Source organism: Hydractinia symbiolongicarpus, chromosome 9 (genome assembly GCF_029227915.1).
Source record: "Hydractinia symbiolongicarpus strain clone_291-10 chromosome 9, HSymV2.1, whole genome shotgun sequence".
Lineage (NCBI taxonomy): Eukaryota > Metazoa > Cnidaria > Hydrozoa > Anthoathecata > Hydractiniidae > Hydractinia > Hydractinia symbiolongicarpus.
The window spans coordinates 11,554,259-11,566,303 of NC_079883.1; the positions used below are offsets into that span (position 1 = coordinate 11,554,259).

Consider the following 12,045-nt stretch of genomic DNA (forward strand, 5'->3'; position numbering starts at 1 on the left):
GTACCCTCATGCTACGGTGCAGTTCCAACTCATACTTACCTGACGGGGAAGTAAAGACTGATCAATGAGGGTTTTCTTCCAGAGTGAGGCTCTTGCATTGCACTACGCTTGGGCTGACCTCTGCGATTACTGCAAACGTCAGTAACTCGACCGTACAATTTCTGGTAGTGGGGGCCTGCGTCCGCGCTCGCCCCCTCCTTAATTCAAAATGAATGAGCTTAGAAAAGTTGCGCGGCCAAATGTCGGTGGTGACTTAAACGCTAAGGTAAAACCTCGCTTGGCTGTTACGAAACGTGATTGCGATATAAGTCCTCGGAAGGCGGCGGAATTTTATTTTATTTGCCATTCCGTCAGGGTTATTGGATGATCGGCAATAGATCGAGTTTGTATGCATTTGAAAGCTCTTTTTTCTCGTACTATCACCTGAAAATGTCGTAGGAAAATGTCATAGGAAACACTTTCAACAACCGCCACGTTCCTTAATTGTTATAACAAGAAATATATCACAGCACCATTGAAATGAAAAGGCAACAAATGAAAATGAAAAGCCTACGACACCGGGAGTTCCCAGGCGGTCCCCCATCCAAGTACTATCCCGGCCCGACGATGCTTAACTTCCGTGATCAGACGAGAACGGGTGTGTTCATCGTGGTATGGCCGTAGACATTAGTAGGGGCAAATACGTGCAATTTATTTTGACGTTGTGATCAAATTTTTTTATTTAATTTCTTTGAGTTACTTAGGACAAGGCGTATGCATGGATTATCTATTAGACTTTAAGGTTATAGTTTTGTGAAAAAAACAATGTTTTTTTAAAGATGTGTGGCTATAAAAATAGCCGTTGTTTTCTGAGTGTAGCGGTTTACTTCTTCTGTCCTTTGTCGTTCTTCTTTGGGAGTAAGACAGCTTGAATGTTTGGCAAAACACCACCAGCTGCAATGGTTACACCGCTCAAAAGTTTGTTTAATTCTTCATCATTACGAACAGCCAATTGTAAATGTCTTGGAATAATCCTAGCTTTTTTGTTGTCTCTTGCTGCGTTACCAGCCAACTCCAATATCTCAGCAGATAAATATTCCAAGACGGCTGCTAAGTAAACTGGTGCTCCAGATCCAATTCGGTTAGCATAGTGCCCTCTACGAAGGAATCTATGCACTCTACCGACTGGAAATTGAAGTCCAGCTCTTGAGGATCTTGTCTTGGCTTTAGCCTTAGCTTTTCCACCTTTTCCACGTCCAGACATAACTGCGATTTGATTTGTAAGTTAATACAAAAACGTACGAATATTTAACGTAAGTGTTAACGAAATAAACTTTACTCGTTTTTTCATCATAAAAATAGGATCGAAATCATGTTTTTTTAACCAATCATAATTAAGTATTAAACAAAAGATTTTTTTTTTAACCAATTAAATTGCGTATCGGCGTTTTCGGATCGAATTCGATCCGATTTTTTTACTTATAAACAAAAAGTTTTGACTTGCAGTTTAATGCTTATTTACAAGTTAAGTAGCAAAAATTTTTAACCATGTCTGACGCAGCAGCTAAAGGAGGAAAACAGGCACCTAAAGTAGCCAAGAAAGGTGAAAAAAGAGCCGGCAAAAAAGGAGGAAAGATTGGTGGAACTGGTGAAAAGAAACGCAAGAGAAAGAGAAAGGAAAGTTATGCTATTTACATCTACAATGTTTTGAAACAAGTTCACCCAGATGTCGGAGTTTCAAGCAAAGCTATGAGCATCATGAACTCATTTGTCAACGACATCTTTGAGCGCATTGCTTCCGAAGCTTCGCGTTTGGCTCTTCAAAACAAAAAGTCGACCATCTCTTCTCGTGAAATTCAAACCGCAGTACGTCTTCTCTTGCCTGGAGAACTTGCAAAACACGCAGTCAGTGAAGGAACAAAAGCCGTCACAAAATACACAAGCAGCAAGTAAACCAACGTCTACCAAACACAAACGGTCTTTTTTAAGACCACACATCTTTAAAAAAACATTTACTTGGCGTCACTACAAGTTAACCGAAGTTAATAAAACTTCTAAATAATGTGCTTAAGAACACTAGCCTACATTTAAAATACTTCCCCATGTGTGTGTGTGGATTAGCTTCACTTTTCATACGTATTATTAGCTGTACTTGCAGAAAAGACAAGTACATTGATCCATGTTATTGCTTACATTTAACTTAACCCAGCTTTTCACGGAAACACTCCCAGGCAAATTAACCCTACAAAGTATTTCTAAATTTTTTTTGTGTCATATATGACATAGTATCGTATAGCAATAAATGTAACTGTGACAAGACTTTACACATTGTGTAATTTGGAAGCGTGCACAAAGTAATGTTTTAAAAGATTTGTGGCTATAAAAATAGCCGTTTTTGTTGAGCAATGACAACGCTTAACCTCCGAATCCGTAAAGAGTTCTTCCTTGACGTTTTAAGGCATAAACAACATCCATAGCGGTAACGGTCTTGCGTTTAGCGTGCTCTGTGTAGGTTACAGCATCACGAATAACATTCTCTAAGAAAACCTTCAGTACACCTCTGGTTTCCTCATAGATAAGGCCAGAGATACGTTTGACACCACCTCGTCGAGCAAGACGTCGAATAGCAGGTTTTGTGATTCCCTGAATGTTATCACGAAGAATTTTTCGGTGACGTTTAGCACCTCCTTTTCCCAATCCTTTACCTCCTTTTCCGCGTCCAGACATATTGATATAGTTGCGTACAGAACGAGTACAAAAACAACGTTTGAGTTAACAGAATTCAGACAGCTTTAAAAAGAGGCCATAAAATTACCTACTGCTCGTGGAAACACCCTAATTAACCAATAGAGTTGCGTCATTACAAAATGTTCCGAACATTTTGTACATTTTTTTAAGTAAAACTGTAGTTTTTTTAAAAATTCGTGGTCTTAATGTTTCAGTAAGGCAATAAATTTGGCATCGTTGGAATTCGCCAAACCTTCTGCTACTTACTAAAAAAAAAAAAAGTCAAAAGCTTTTGTGTATCAGAAGATACAGCCGTTTTCCCGTAGCCAAAAAACACAGATTTTATAAAAATGTTAAAGTAATGAGCGTAATGTCATTATGCAGCCAATCAGAAATTACTTTCTTAGCACCAATCAAATGGTTTGTTTTGAACCTTAGCTGTCAATCAATATGAGAAATAAAACTTTGGCGCGATAGTGCATTTTAGACCGTCTTGTGTATCCGTACTACATCGACTTCTTAAAATATGGCTCGTACAAAGCAAACTGCACGTAAATCTACTGGAGGAAAGGCTCCACGAAAACAACTCGCCACTAAAGCTGCGAGGAAAAGCGCACCAGCTACTGGAGGAGTGAAAAAACCACATCGTTACAGACCTGGTACAGTTGCTCTCAGAGAAATCAGAAGATACCAGAAGTCAACCGAGCTCTTGATCCGCAAGTTGCCTTTCCAGCGTCTTGTGCGAGAAATTGCTCAGGACTTCAAAACAGATCTGCGATTCCAGAGCACAGCCGTTATGGCTCTGCAAGAGGCTTCTGAAGCGTACCTTGTTGGCTTGTTCGAGGATACTAACTTGTGTGCCATTCACGCAAAACGAGTTACAATCATGCCTAAAGACATCCAGTTGGCAAGAAGAATTCGTGGGGAACGTGCCTAAGCATCTTACCAAACAAAAAACGGCTATTTTTATAGCCACACATCCATAAAAAATATTACGGCTAGCTTTTTATATCAAACTTTGTTCTGCTTTCTGTTTAAATTTTATGCTACATAAAAATTTTATGCTACATAAAGTTTGACAATGTTAAAAATATGAAGGGCAAGAAAAGTAAAAGCAAGAAAATAAGAAATTTAAAAACGAAAATACTTAAACTTAGGGAATCTAATCTTAAAATTACTCTTTTTTAACTGTTTAAGTGACTTAAACAAGTTTAACTTTGTACCAAGATAATGTTTTTTTGTAAATGTGTGGCTATAAAAATAGCCGTTTGTTAATGTAATAGCCAGATACACACAAATTATTTTTTTGCGGTCTTCTTTGCTGCCTTTTTGGGAGTCTTTTTGACCTTCTTTGCTGCAGGTTTTTTAGCAACAGGCTTCTTTGTGGGTTTCTTAGCTGCTGGTTTCTTAGCCGAGGCTTTCTTTGTGGCAGGCTTCTTTGCTGCTTTCTTTGGCGTGCTCTTCTTTGCTGGCTTCTTTTTTGGTGTACTTTTCTTTGCAGTAGGCTTCTTTGCCGTTGGCTTTTTTGCTGCGGCCTTTTTCTTAGGTTTTTCTTTTTTTACCTGACCTAGCTTGAATGATCCAGAAGCACCAGTGCCTTTAGTTTGAATCAAATCGCCTGATGTTACTCCTCGTTTAAGAGCCATTTTCAGATGATGATCTGAGTTTTCAGCAACTTTGTAATTTGCATGAATATATTTTGTAATAGCTTGGCGAGATGAACCACCGCGTTCCTTTAGGGTAGCGATAGCAGCCTTGATCATGTCCACATATTTAGGGTGATCAGCTGTCTTCTTTGCAGCAGGTTTCTTCTTGGGTGCGATTTTCTTTGGAGAAGCTGCTTCACTCATTTTTAATGTTTTCTTACAACAATCCAACGATAAACGATGCTTGTTATCACAGTAGAAGTATACTAAACATTACCGTGTAAATGAGATATAATTTAAGACGGTGCGAAGTATGCGGACGTAAAAGTACCACTCCCGGGAATTGATTTGGCGCGAAAACAGAAATGTGTGTTTCTGTACATCGTATAATGTCCGTTTTGGGAGCCGCGACTATGCGAAAGCATGTTAATTTTTATTTGTAGCACGACGCAATAGTCTGAAAGAGAAGCTGCTGGAGTTTGAGGTCTTCAGCATTACATCTACTCTGTTAATTTGGGCTTCTTCCGCGCCCGTGTTAGGATTTTCATAAAGCGTTCTTTGGTTTGCGTTGCGTATGTCGGCCTACATCATCGACACGGCCTGTTTCCGGCTATTAGGAGCAATTCATATATTGGGCACTGCGTTTCGACTTTTTTATTAGACCACAGTAAAAAAATTCACTCACAGAAGTCCCTTTCTTTCATGGCTACAAACACGAAGAATTCTGTCGTAAGTAAAACGAATGCGCAAGCCAAAATAACGATGGGGCGAAGTCATAAGCATCGCCCTGTGGCCCAATGGATAAGGCATCTGACTACGAATCAGGGGATTCCAGGTTCGACTCCTGGCAGGGTCGCACTGTCGCATTTCGGCTGCATGGTCTACTGTGTAACGCGCGCGCACGTTCTGGCGTAATGCGTTGATAAACGGAATGTACGCAGTCATATTGGAAAGTAATATCACGCACTTAGTATCGTCGCCTTTGTTAGCATTCATGTAAGTTACCATCCACTCGCTACAGTCGCTCTCCATCCTACGGCTAAATCAACAGCCGTGATTTTTACTATGTCGCCGTCCATCCGTACGCGGTGACAGTTGTAAGCTTTACAGTAACGTGACATGCTCCACAAGCAGTTACGGTGTGTGGACGATGCCTATCATGGCAACGCTTGTTCTTTATCGCTTCTCGGCCTAATGGCTAAGATCAAGTGTAGTATCTGTTCTTATCAGTTTAATATCTGGTAGGCCATTCTCTGAATGGTCAGTATATTAATCTGATTTTTGGCCTTGGGTCATGGAGGTGGATTCATTCACGCCGTGACCACGGGTTGCCTTGGTGTTGCACTATTACCGATGGCGGCCCACATAAGCAATAAAAGAATAATAGCAGTCCTCTTTCCGACGGCACTCTGCATAGTCTACGGCGGGAACAAAACGCGTACACTGGGGGAGAATACAGCCTATGCCCCGCGACACGGCAGTTTATAACACACTCAAGCCACAAGCATTAACAAACTTTGAAGGGTACCCTCATGCTACGGTGCAGTTCCAACTCATACTTACCTGACGGGGAAGTAAAGACTGATCAATGAGGGTTTTCTTCCAGAGTGAGGCTCTTGCATTGCACTACGCTTGGGCTGACCTCTGCGATTACTGCAAACGTCAGTAACTCGACCGTACAATTTCTGGTAGTGGGGGCCTGCGTCCGCGCTCGCCCCCTCCTTAATTCAAAATGAATGAGCTTAGAAAAGTTGCGCGGCCAAATGTCGGTGGTGACTTAAACGCTAAGGTAAAACCTCGCTTGGCTGTTACGAAACGTGATTGCGATATAAGTCCTCGGAAGGCGGCGGAATTTTATTTTATTTGCCATTCCGTCAGGGTTATTGGATGATCGGCAATAGATCGAGTTTGTATGCATTTGAAAGCTCTTTTTTCTCGTACTATCACCTGAAAATGTCGTAGGAAAATGTCATAGGAAACACTTTCAACAACCGCCACGTTCCTTAATTGTTATAACAAGAAATATATCACAGCACCATTGAAATGAAAAGGCAACAAATGAAAATGAAAAGCCTACGACACCGGGAGTTCCCAGGCGGTCCCCCATCCAAGTACTATCCCGGCCCGACGATGCTTAACTTCCGTGATCAGACGAGAACGGGTGTGTTCATCGTGGTATGGCCGTAGACATTAGTAGGGGCAAATACGTGCAATTTATTTTGACGTTGTGATCAAATTTTTTTATTTAATTTCTTTGAGTTACTTAGGACAAGGCGTATGCATGGATTATCTATTAGACTTTAAGGTTATAGTTTTGTGAAAAAAACAATGTTTTTTTAAAGATGTGTGGCTATAAAAATAGCCGTTGTTTTCTGAGTGTAGCGGTTTACTTCTTCTGTCCTTTGTCGTTCTTCTTTGGGAGTAAGACAGCTTGAATGTTTGGCAAAACACCACCAGCTGCAATGGTTACACCGCTCAAAAGTTTGTTTAATTCTTCATCATTACGAACAGCCAATTGTAAATGTCTTGGAATAATCCTAGCTTTTTTGTTGTCTCTTGCTGCGTTACCAGCCAACTCCAATATCTCAGCAGATAAATATTCCAAGACGGCTGCTAAGTAAACTGGTGCTCCAGATCCAATTCGGTTAGCATAGTGCCCTCTACGAAGGAATCTATGCACTCTACCGACTGGAAATTGAAGTCCAGCTCTTGAGGATCTTGTCTTGGCTTTAGCCTTAGCTTTTCCACCTTTTCCACGTCCAGACATAACTGCGATTTGATTTGTAAGTTAATACAAAAACGTACGAATATTTAACGTAAGTGTTAACGAAATAAACTTTACTCGTTTTTTCATCATAAAAATAGGATCGAAATCATGTTTTTTTAACCAATCATAATTAAGTATTAAACAAAAGATTTTTTTTTTAACCAATTAAATTGCGTATCGGCGTTTTCGGATCGAATTCGATCCGATTTTTTTACTTATAAACAAAAAGTTTTGACTTGCAGTTTAATGCTTATTTACAAGTTAAGTAGCAAAAATTTTTAACCATGTCTGACGCAGCAGCTAAAGGAGGAAAACAGGCACCTAAAGTAGCCAAGAAAGGTGAAAAAAGAGCCGGCAAAAAAGGAGGAAAGATTGGTGGAACTGGTGAAAAGAAACGCAAGAGAAAGAGAAAGGAAAGTTATGCTATTTACATCTACAATGTTTTGAAACAAGTTCACCCAGATGTCGGAGTTTCAAGCAAAGCTATGAGCATCATGAACTCATTTGTCAACGACATCTTTGAGCGCATTGCTTCCGAAGCTTCGCGTTTGGCTCTTCAAAACAAAAAGTCGACCATCTCTTCTCGTGAAATTCAAACCGCAGTACGTCTTCTCTTGCCTGGAGAACTTGCAAAACACGCAGTCAGTGAAGGAACAAAAGCCGTCACAAAATACACAAGCAGCAAGTAAACCAACGTCTACCAAACACAAACGGTCTTTTTTAAGACCACACATCTTTAAAAAAACATTTACTTGGCGTCACTACAAGTTAACCGAAGTTAATAAAACTTCTAAATAATGTGCTTAAGAACACTAGCCTACATTTAAAATACTTCCCCATGTGTGTGTGTGGATTAGCTTCACTTTTCATACGTATTATTAGCTGTACTTGCAGAAAAGACAAGTACATTGATCCATGTTATTGCTTACATTTAACTTAACCCAGCTTTTCACGGAAACACTCCCAGGCAAATTAACCCTACAAAGTATTTCTAAATTTTTTTTGTGTCATATATGACATAGTATCGTATAGCAATAAATGTAACTGTGACAAGACTTTACACATTGTGTAATTTGGAAGCGTGCACAAAGTAATGTTTTAAAAGATTTGTGGCTATAAAAATAGCCGTTTTTGTTGAGCAATGACAACGCTTAACCTCCGAATCCGTAAAGAGTTCTTCCTTGACGTTTTAAGGCATAAACAACATCCATAGCGGTAACGGTCTTGCGTTTAGCGTGCTCTGTGTAGGTTACAGCATCACGAATAACATTCTCTAAGAAAACCTTCAGTACACCTCTGGTTTCCTCATAGATAAGGCCAGAGATACGTTTGACACCACCTCGTCGAGCAAGACGTCGAATAGCAGGTTTTGTGATTCCCTGAATGTTATCACGAAGAATTTTTCGGTGACGTTTAGCACCTCCTTTTCCCAATCCTTTACCTCCTTTTCCGCGTCCAGACATATTGATATAGTTGCGTACAGAACGAGTACAAAAACAACGTTTGAGTTAACAGAATTCAGACAGCTTTAAAAAGAGGCCATAAAATTACCTACTGCTCGTGGAAACACCCTAATTAACCAATAGAGTTGCGTCATTACAAAATGTTCCGAACATTTTGTACATTTTTTTAAGTAAAACTGTAGTTTTTTTAAAAATTCGTGGTCTTAATGTTTCAGTAAGGCAATAAATTTGGCATCGTTGGAATTCGCCAAACCTTCTGCTACTTACTAAAAAAAAAAAAAGTCAAAAGCTTTTGTGTATCAGAAGATACAGCCGTTTTCCCGTAGCCAAAAAACACAGATTTTATAAAAATGTTAAAGTAATGAGCGTAATGTCATTATGCAGCCAATCAGAAATTACTTTCTTAGCACCAATCAAATGGTTTGTTTTGAACCTTAGCTGTCAATCAATATGAGAAATAAAACTTTGGCGCGATAGTGCATTTTAGACCGTCTTGTGTATCCGTACTACATCGACTTCTTAAAATATGGCTCGTACAAAGCAAACTGCACGTAAATCTACTGGAGGAAAGGCTCCACGAAAACAACTCGCCACTAAAGCTGCGAGGAAAAGCGCACCAGCTACTGGAGGAGTGAAAAAACCACATCGTTACAGACCTGGTACAGTTGCTCTCAGAGAAATCAGAAGATACCAGAAGTCAACCGAGCTCTTGATCCGCAAGTTGCCTTTCCAGCGTCTTGTGCGAGAAATTGCTCAGGACTTCAAAACAGATCTGCGATTCCAGAGCACAGCCGTTATGGCTCTGCAAGAGGCTTCTGAAGCGTACCTTGTTGGCTTGTTCGAGGATACTAACTTGTGTGCCATTCACGCAAAACGAGTTACAATCATGCCTAAAGACATCCAGTTGGCAAGAAGAATTCGTGGGGAACGTGCCTAAGCATCTTACCAAACAAAAAACGGCTATTTTTATAGCCACACATCCATAAAAAATATTACGGCTAGCTTTTTATATCAAACTTTGTTCTGCTTTCTGTTTAAATTTTATGCTACATAAAAATTTTATGCTACATAAAGTTTGACAATGTTAAAAATATGAAGGGCAAGAAAAGTAAAAGCAAGAAAATAAGAAATTTAAAAACGAAAATACTTAAACTTAGGGAATCTAATCTTAAAATTACTCTTTTTTAACTGTTTAAGTGACTTAAACAAGTTTAACTTTGTACCAAGATAATGTTTTTTTGTAAATGTGTGGCTATAAAAATAGCCGTTTGTTAATGTAATAGCCAGATACACACAAATTATTTTTTTGCGGTCTTCTTTGCTGCCTTTTTGGGAGTCTTTTTGACCTTCTTTGCTGCAGGTTTTTTAGCAACAGGCTTCTTTGTGGGTTTCTTAGCTGCTGGTTTCTTAGCCGAGGCTTTCTTTGTGGCAGGCTTCTTTGCTGCTTTCTTTGGCGTGCTCTTCTTTGCTGGCTTCTTTTTTGGTGTACTTTTCTTTGCAGTAGGCTTCTTTGCCGTTGGCTTTTTTGCTGCGGCCTTTTTCTTAGGTTTTTCTTTTTTTACCTGACCTAGCTTGAATGATCCAGAAGCACCAGTGCCTTTAGTTTGAATCAAATCGCCTGATGTTACTCCTCGTTTAAGAGCCATTTTCAGATGATGATCTGAGTTTTCAGCAACTTTGTAATTTGCATGAATATATTTTGTAATAGCTTGGCGAGATGAACCACCGCGTTCCTTTAGGGTAGCGATAGCAGCCTTGATCATGTCCACATATTTAGGGTGATCAGCTGTCTTCTTTGCAGCAGGTTTCTTCTTGGGTGCGATTTTCTTTGGAGAAGCTGCTTCACTCATTTTTAATGTTTTCTTACAACAATCCAACGATAAACGATGCTTGTTATCACAGTAGAAGTATACTAAACATTACCGTGTAAATGAGATATAATTTAAGACGGTGCGAAGTATGCGGACGTAAAAGTACCACTCCCGGGAATTGATTTGGCGCGAAAACAGAAATGTGTGTTTCTGTACATCGTATAATGTCCGTTTTGGGAGCCGCGACTATGCGAAAGCATGTTAATTTTTATTTGTAGCACGACGCAATAGTCTGAAAGAGAAGCTGCTGGAGTTTGAGGTCTTCAGCATTACATCTACTCTGTTAATTTGGGCTTCTTCCGCGCCCGTGTTAGGATTTTCATAAAGCGTTCTTTGGTTTGCGTTGCGTATGTCGGCCTACATCATCGACACGGCCTGTTTCCGGCTATTAGGAGCAATTCATATATTGGGCACTGCGTTTCGACTTTTTTATTAGACCACAGTAAAAAAATTCACTCACAGAAGTCCCTTTCTTTCATGGCTACAAACACGAAGAATTCTGTCGTAAGTAAAACGAATGCGCAAGCCAAAATAACGATGGGGCGAAGTCATAAGCATCGCCCTGTGGCCCAATGGATAAGGCATCTGACTACGAATCAGGGGATTCCAGGTTCGACTCCTGGCAGGGTCGCACTGTCGCATTTCGGCTGCATGGTCTACTGTGTAACGCGCGCGCACGTTCTGGCGTAATGCGTTGATAAACGGAATGTACGCAGTCATATTGGAAAGTAATATCACGCACTTAGTATCGTCGCCTTTGTTAGCATTCATGTAAGTTACCATCCACTCGCTACAGTCGCTCTCCATCCTACGGCTAAATCAACAGCCGTGATTTTTACTATGTCGCCGTCCATCCGTACGCGGTGACAGTTGTAAGCTTTACAGTAACGTGACATGCTCCACAAGCAGTTACGGTGTGTGGACGATGCCTATCATGGCAACGCTTGTTCTTTATCGCTTCTCGGCCTAATGGCTAAGATCAAGTGTAGTATCTGTTCTTATCAGTTTAATATCTGGTAGGCCATTCTCTGAATGGTCAGTATATTAATCTGATTTTTGGCCTTGGGTCATGGAGGTGGATTCATTCACGCCGTGACCACGGGTTGCCTTGGTGTTGCACTATTACCGATGGCGGCCCACATAAGCAATAAAAGAATAATAGCAGTCCTCTTTCCGACGGCACTCTGCATAGTCTACGGCGGGAACAAAACGCGTACACTGGGGGAGAATACAGCCTATGCCCCGCGACACGGCAGTTTATAACACACTCAAGCCACAAGCATTAACAAACTTTGAAGGGTACCCTCATGCTACGGTGCAGTTCCAACTCATACTTACCTGACGGGGAAGTAAAGACTGATCAATGAGGGTTTTCTTCCAGAGTGAGGCTCTTGCATTGCACTACGCTTGGGCTGACCTCTGCGATTACTGCAAACGTCAGTAACTCGACCGTACAATTTCTGGTAGTGGGGGCCTGCGTCCGCGCTCGCCCCCTCCTTAAGTCAAAATGAATGAGCTTAGAAAAGTTGCGCGGCCAAATGTCGGTGGTGACTTAAACGCTAAGGTAAAACCTCGCTTGGCTGTTACGAAAC

The 12,045-nt window shown here is 40.6% G+C and overlaps 7 non-coding genes across 7 annotated transcripts; 5 read left to right on the forward strand and 2 right to left on the reverse strand.

Annotated features, from left to right (window-relative positions):
* The first annotated feature begins 31 nt into the window (after positions 1 to 31).
* LOC130660305 (U1 spliceosomal RNA) lies at positions 32 to 196 on the forward strand. Its single transcript, XR_008987505.1, has one exon. It is a non-coding gene; the product is annotated as a U1 spliceosomal RNA (small nuclear RNA).
* A 350-nt stretch (positions 197 to 546) lies between these two features.
* On the reverse strand, positions 547 to 665 carry LOC130658355 (5S ribosomal RNA). Its single transcript, XR_008985570.1, has one exon. It is a non-coding gene; the product is annotated as a 5S ribosomal RNA (ribosomal RNA).
* A 4,865-nt stretch (positions 666 to 5,530) lies between these two features.
* On the forward strand, positions 5,531 to 5,722 carry LOC130661355 (U2 spliceosomal RNA). The gene has a single exon (XR_008988547.1). It is a non-coding gene; the product is annotated as a U2 spliceosomal RNA (small nuclear RNA).
* Positions 5,723 to 5,907: 185 nt separating this feature from the next.
* Positions 5,908 to 6,072, forward strand: LOC130660306 (U1 spliceosomal RNA). Its single transcript, XR_008987506.1, has one exon. It is a non-coding gene; the product is annotated as a U1 spliceosomal RNA (small nuclear RNA).
* A 350-nt stretch (positions 6,073 to 6,422) lies between these two features.
* Positions 6,423 to 6,541, reverse strand: LOC130658356 (5S ribosomal RNA). The gene has a single exon (XR_008985571.1). It is a non-coding gene; the product is annotated as a 5S ribosomal RNA (ribosomal RNA).
* A 4,865-nt stretch (positions 6,542 to 11,406) lies between these two features.
* On the forward strand, positions 11,407 to 11,598 carry LOC130661356 (U2 spliceosomal RNA). Its single transcript, XR_008988549.1, has one exon. It is a non-coding gene; the product is annotated as a U2 spliceosomal RNA (small nuclear RNA).
* Positions 11,599 to 11,783: 185 nt separating this feature from the next.
* Positions 11,784 to 11,948, forward strand: LOC130660307 (U1 spliceosomal RNA). Its single transcript, XR_008987507.1, has one exon. It is a non-coding gene; the product is annotated as a U1 spliceosomal RNA (small nuclear RNA).
* Positions 11,949 to 12,045: the final 97 nt, after the last annotated feature.